The following is a 7,132-nucleotide window of genomic DNA, read 5'->3' as shown; positions in this document are numbered from 1 at the left end:
TGTGTGTTCCATTCCCCTCTGATTCTTGAGAAATCTGCGGCTAGCTCGAAATTTTGTGGGTCAACTTTTTTAGCTGAAAATATGTTCCGAAGCGGAATTTAGTGAGGATTCTTATGGTATCTTCAAATTCCTCATACGTCTATTAGTTCCCGAGTTACACCGAGAAAACTATTTTTTTTCTCTCGTCAGAGTAACCTAGCTAATAAAAATCGCTAAAAGCTCCTCATCTACGTTCCTTAGAAAGGCTAGCGTACGGAAGCGGGAGGGTGACGATGTGAGAGGGAAAGTGTGTGTGTGTGTGTGTGTGTGTGTGTGTGTGTGTGTGTGTGTGTTCCATTCCCCTCTGATTCTTGAGAAATCTGCGGCTAGCTCGAAATTTTGTGGGCCAACTTTTTTAGCCGAATACATGTTCCGAAGCGGAATTTAGTGAGGATTTTTATGGTATCTTCAAATTCCTCATACGTCTATTAGTTCCCGAGTTACACCGAGAAAACTGATTTTTTTTTTCTCTCGTCAGAGTAGCCAACAAATCAAAATCACTCAAAGCTCCTCTTCTACGTTCCTTAGAAAGATTGCCATATGTTACTATTAAGAAACTTATCCCAACAACTCCAAATTTGACGCACTTTCATCGAAAACTTAATTTTTTATCATTTTTTATTTACTTTTATGGCGCGTTTCGCGTCATCGTCCGCCAGAACCTTTTACCCTTGATGACACGAAATGCGTCATCGTGCGCGAGAGGGTTAAATAAGTCAGATTTATCTCAAATTCACTGTCTGGGCAGACAAATATTCGGAAAAGAGAAGGCAAACCAGTTTGCAGATATATATAAATATGCTGTCTATTCACGTCCTTATGGACATCTTGTTGATTTGGGTATAAATACTCCTGAATCCCTACAGTTTCGCTCAACTCTCCCTTCCATCATACCTTTCTCCCTCCCTCTTCTCTCTCTTCCCCCCTCCCTCCCCTTCCCTTTCCTTCCCTCGTGTTATTAAATAAGTCAGATTTGTCTCAAATTCACTGTCTTGTCATACAAATATTCGGAAAGAAGGCAATATATATATATATATATATATATATATATATATATATATATATATATATATATATATATATATATATATATATATATATATATATATATATATATATATATATATTTTCTGTATATTAACGTCCTGATGGATATCTTCTTGTTGATTTGGGTATAAATACTCATGAATCCCTACAGTGTCTCTCAAACATTGTTGGAGAGACTCCCAGGTGCACGCGTATTCCAATGGTGAACTCCAGGAAAAGGAACTCTTACACGTTCTATACTCCCAACAGAACGAACCCTATGGTTTAAGCTCTCAGCTACTTCTGATCTTACTCTCTTAAGCCTTTGCAGCTACTTTCTTAAACCCTCGAAGTCCGCCTTCCTGAAGTCAGGTATTAAATGTTGTTTCTGCTGACTCTATCCTCCCATTTAATATTAAATTTAATTTCCTTATGATCACTGTTACCTAATGAACCCCCAACCTCAATGTTGCTTATTATGTCCTCTTTATTAGTTAACAACAAATCCAAAATATTTTCTTCCCTCGTTGGTGTTCTAATTAACTGCTTAAGGAAACTATCCTACGGCGGGAAATGAAAAAGAACCATGCTGCATGGAAAAACTGCATGGAAATGTGTGTGCCTGTGAGAACAAGACAACGGTTGCTGAGCACTCAATGATGATCACAAGACTAAGACTCCCACCTGCGGGATATACTGTGAAATTTATTAATCATGCTAAAGGATATGAGCCATCTTATTTAGCATTCTATGACTTTGAGAGTATTCTCGTAAAGCCTTCTTCGAATGGGTGTAAAGAGACATCGCTTTGCCATAGCGTATGCTTACATTATCGTGAATAGAAACGGGGAAACAGTAGAAAGCGGATCCTATTGTGGAAGTAATGCTGTAAACCATTTTATCTGAACACACACTGTTTTGTATATAGAACGAACTTACATTAGCTGAACTCACACTGTTTTGTATATAGAACGAACTTACATTAGCTGAACTCACACTGTTTTGTATATAGAACGAACTTACATTAGCTGAACTCACACTGTTTTGTATATAGAACGAACTTACATTAGCTGAACTCACACTGTTTTGTATATAGAACGAACTAACATTAGCTGAACTCACACTGTTTGGTATGTAGAACGAACTTACATTAGCTGAACTCACACTGTTTTGTATATAGAACGGTCTTACATTAGCTGAACTCACACTGTTTTGCATATAGAACGAACTTACATTAGCTGACCTCACACTGGTTTGTATATAGAACGAACTTACATTAGCTGAACTCACACTGTTTTGAATATAGAACGAACTTACACCTTCTCTTCCTTACCGAAACACAGGTTTCTGAGGCTACTGACAGCAATCTCTACTCTGTTCCCTCCTACTATCTCTATCCTAAATTTCAATCCAAAGCTGGATGTTGCGCCTACGTGCGCAACGACATCACTTGCTCTCGTGCCCACAACCTTGACTCTTCTGAATTTTCCACCATCTGGCTAAGACTTCATTGTCATTCTATTACTAAATACATCTGTGCTGTTTATCTCTCACCTAACTCTACCAACTATGTAAAATTCTTTGACTATTTGAATTATAAAGTGGAGCACATCTTGACCCACTCTCCCTTCGCTGAAGTCTCCATCCTAGGAGATTTCAATGTTCACCACCAGCTTTGGCTTTCATCCTCTTTCACTGACCATCCTGGTGAACAAGCCTACAACTTTGCTATCCTCAACGACCTAGAGCAGTTGGTCCAGCACCCTACACGTATTCCCGACCGTCTTGGAGATCGGCCCAACATTCTAGACCTCTTCCTTGCCTCAAACCCTTCTGCTTATTCTGTCAAACTGTTCTCTCCGTTGGGCTCCTCCGATCACAATCTTATTTCTGCACCCTGTCCTATCGCTCCTGTACACCCTCTGGACCCACCGAAGAGGCGAAGCTTCTGGCATTTTGCTTCAGTTCGGTGGGACGACCTGAGGATGTACTTTTCCGATTTCCTGTGGAGTGATTATTGCTTCCAGGATAGAGACCCCTCTGTGTGTGCTCAGCGCATCACAGAGGTGATTGTCTCTGGAATGGAGGCATACATTCCTCGTTCTTTCTCTACTCCTCACGCTAAAAAGCCTTGGTTTAATTACGCTTGTTCTCGTGCTGTCAATGATAGAGAGGTAGCTCACAAAAGGTACCAGAGCCTTCAAACTAATGCTAATTATGAACTTTACATTTCTGCCCGAAATCGTGCCAAATCTATTATCCGACTAACTAAAAATTCTTTCATTTATAGAAAATGTCAAAACCTTGCTTTCTCTAACTCTTCCCGTGACTTCTGGCATCTAGCCAAAAACATCTCCAACTTCACTTCTTCATCTTTCCCTCCACTCCTCAGTCCTGACGGCAACACTGCCGTCTCATCTATCTCTAAGGCTTAACTCTTCTCTCAAACTTTTTCTAAAAACTCCACTCTGGACGATTCTGGGCATATTCCTCCTACTCATCCCCCCTCTGACTCCTTTATGCCTGTTATAAAGATTCTTCAAAATGATGTTTTCTATGCCCTCTCTGGCCTCAATCCTCAGAAGGCTTATGGACCTGATGGAGTGCCTCCTATTGCCCTTAAAAACTGTGCCTCCGTGCTGTCACCCTGCCTGGTCAAACTCTTTCGCCTCTGCCTGTCAACATCTACCTTTCCTTCTTGCTGGAAGTATGCCTTCATACAGCCTGTGCCTATGAAGGGTGACCGCTCCAATCCCTCAAACTACCGTCCTATAGCTTTACTTTCTTGTCTATCTAAAGCTTTTGAATCAATCCTTAACCGGAAGATACAAAAGCATCTTTCCACTTCTGACCTTCTATCTGATCGCCAGTATGGGTTCCGCAAGGGGCGTTCTACTGGTGATCTCCTAGCCTTCTTAACTGACTCTTGGTCATCCTCTCTTAGCCGTTTCGGTGAAACTTTTGCTATTGCCCTGGACATATCAAAAGCTTTTGATAGGGTCTGGCACAAATCTTTGCTTTCTAAACTACTCTCCTACGGTTTCTATCCTTCTCTCTGTACCTTTATCTCCAGTTTCCTTTCTGACCGTTCTATTTCTGCCGTGGTAGACGGTCACTGTTCTTCCCCTAAATCTATTAACAGTGGTGTCCCACAGGGTTCTGTCCTATCTCCCACTCTTTTTCTGTTGTTCATTGATGATCTTCTTTCCAAAACGAACTGTCCTATCCATTCCTACGCCGATGATTCCACTCTGCATTACTCAACTTCTTTTAATAGAAGACCCACCCTTCAGGAGCTTAACGACTCAAGGATGGAGGCTGCAGAACGCTTAGCCTCAGACCTTACTATTATTTCCGATTGGGGCAAGAAGAACCTGGTGTCCTTCAAGGCCTCAAAAACACAGTTTATCCACCTATCCACTCGACACAATCTTCCAAACAACTATCCCCTATTCTTTGACAACACCCAGCTATCACCTTCCTCAACACTAAACATCCTCGGTCTATCCTTAACTCAAAATCTCAACTGGAAACTTCATATCTCATCTCTTACTAAATCAGCTTCCTCGAGGCTGGGCGTTCTGTACCGTCTCCGCCAGTTCTTCTCCCTTGCACAGTTGCTGTCCATATACAGGGGCCTTGTCCGCCCTCGTATGGAGTATGCATCTCATGTGTGGGGGGGCTCCACTCACACAGCTCTTTTGGACAGAGTGGAGGCTAAGGCTCTTCGTCTCCTCAGCTCTCCTCCTCATACTGATAGTCTTTTACCTCTTAAATTCCGCCGCAATGTTGCCCCTCTTTCTATCTTCTATCGATATTTCCACGCTGACTGCTCTTCTTAACTTGCTAACTGCATGCCTCCCCCCCTCCCGCGGCCCCGCTGCACTCGACTTTCTACTCATGCTCATCCCTATACTGTCCAAACCCCTTATGCAAGAGTTAACCAGCATCTTCACTCTTTCTTCCCTCACGCTGGTAAACTCTGGAACAATCTTCCTTCATTTGTATTTCCTCCTGCCTACGACTTGAACTCTTTCAAGAGAAGGGTATCAGGACACCTCTCCTCCTGAATTTGATCTTCCTTTCGGCCACCTCTTTCGTTTTAATTTAGGAGCAGCGAGTAGCGGGCTTTTTTTTTTATTATTGTTTTCTTTTTTTTGTGTGCCCTTGAGCTGCCTCCTTTGTTGTAAAAAACAAACAAAAAAAAACATTAGCTTAACCCCCACTGTTTTGTATATAGAACGAACTTGCATTAGCTGAGCTCACACTGTTTTGATTATAGAACGAACTTACATTAGCTGAACTCACACTGTGTTGTATAGAGAACGAACTTACATTAGCTGAACTCACACTGTTTTGAATATAGAACGAACTTACATTAGCTGAACTCACACTGTTTTCAATATAGAACGAACTTACATTAGCTGAACCCACACTCCTGGAAGAAGTTAAAATTTTCTAAAGGCTACAATAAAATCAATATGACCGATAAAGATACGGCACGTCACAATGAACAACCTCACTGTCTTCTCTGTAAATACGGGTTTTAAAAGGTAAAGGAGTAAAACATCATGACCATGAAAAATCGGGAAACAATTACATTGAAGCTTATTGTAATAGATGCAACCTTCAAATGAAAAAAATCACAAATTGCAGCGCACTCTCATTGCACATAATGCGGATTACGACATGACGTTAATCCCGCTTGAATTAACGCTACCTGACTTTGAAAATCAAACTAAGACCAAAACAGTCAGTTCACAAATACCATTAGGTCATCATAAATGACTTGAGATTTATTGACGCGTATGTCTTTATGTCTGGTTCACTCGCAGCTTTAGCGAGCCAATTCATCAGCAATGGGAACGAACCCATATGCACACAACAGATGTTGGAAGATGTGCCAGCACCTGCGTTGCCATTATTGATCAAGGGAAAGCAGGTTTTTTGTTATGACTATATGGATTCGATGAAACGACTTTGAGACACGTCTTCCATCCCGCGAAGATTTTTTCAATTCGCTTCAAGAAGCAGAACTTTCCGAAAGTGATTATAAACATGCTCAGAATGTTTGGAAAATAGCTGGGTGTTAGAGCCTGATGGACTATTTGTTGCTTTATGTAAAAGTGGATGTTGGCCTTCTATGTGATGTCTTCCTAGAGTGGAGAGGTATTTTGAAAACCCAGTGGAGGTTGGGTATTGTAAATTATGTTAGCCTGCCAGGATTTGCCTATGACTCTTTTCTGTTAAAAACACAGCAGGAATTAGAGATGCTTACTAGCCCAGACATATATCATTGCATTCAAACAAATGTGCGTGGGGGCTACACAAGTGTTGTGCGTCGTTTTGCACGCACCAGTAACATCTACACGAACCCTCAGTTTAATCCAAAAGATGATAGAAACACTTTCCTTTCATATCTTGACCTCAACAGTCTTTATCCCACTGTAATGCAAGAGAAGTTACCATGTGGAGATATGAGAAAACTAGATGAGACAGAAATGCACTGTTTTTTGAGCGGGAGGGGGGCTAGGTCAATCAAGCAACCGATGGCGATTTTGGATGCCTCATTCTGTGCGATACTGAGGCTGTCTCACGTGAAGTCACTGAGAAAACGGATGACCTCCCACTGACCATCAGAAGACACAATATCATCAATAGAGATATATCGTCAGCCGCACACGAATGGTATGAAGAAGAAAACCGTCCAGTACCGTGTAAGAACATAAAACAGATTGGAACACATGTTGCTCAGGAGAAAATGCTGTTTGCTCTGGCCCTCCTTAAACTGCTTATTCAACTAGGCCGGGTTGTTAAAAAGTGCATGCTATTTATATGTTTAAGCAAAAGCACTTTCTTGCGTACTTCATTCAGGATAACATAGAAGCCCGCAAAAGTGCTACTTGCCCTATCAAGAAAACTGCAAACAAGTGTATTTCAAACAGCATTTTTGGTCGATTCCTGATGAACGCGGCCAAATATAGTGAAGACATAGATATTGTCACCAACCGCGAAAAGTTTTTGAAGCTGGTCCGAAGTCCTTACTTTAAACGTGTTGTACCCCTTA

The sequence above is a fragment of the Eriocheir sinensis genome, unplaced genomic scaffold, assembly GCF_024679095.1.
Source record: "Eriocheir sinensis breed Jianghai 21 unplaced genomic scaffold, ASM2467909v1 Scaffold35, whole genome shotgun sequence".
Classification (NCBI taxonomy): domain Eukaryota; kingdom Metazoa; phylum Arthropoda; class Malacostraca; order Decapoda; family Varunidae; genus Eriocheir; species Eriocheir sinensis.
The sequence above is the reverse complement of the archived record's forward strand: the minus strand, read 5'-3'. Positions refer to the sequence as shown.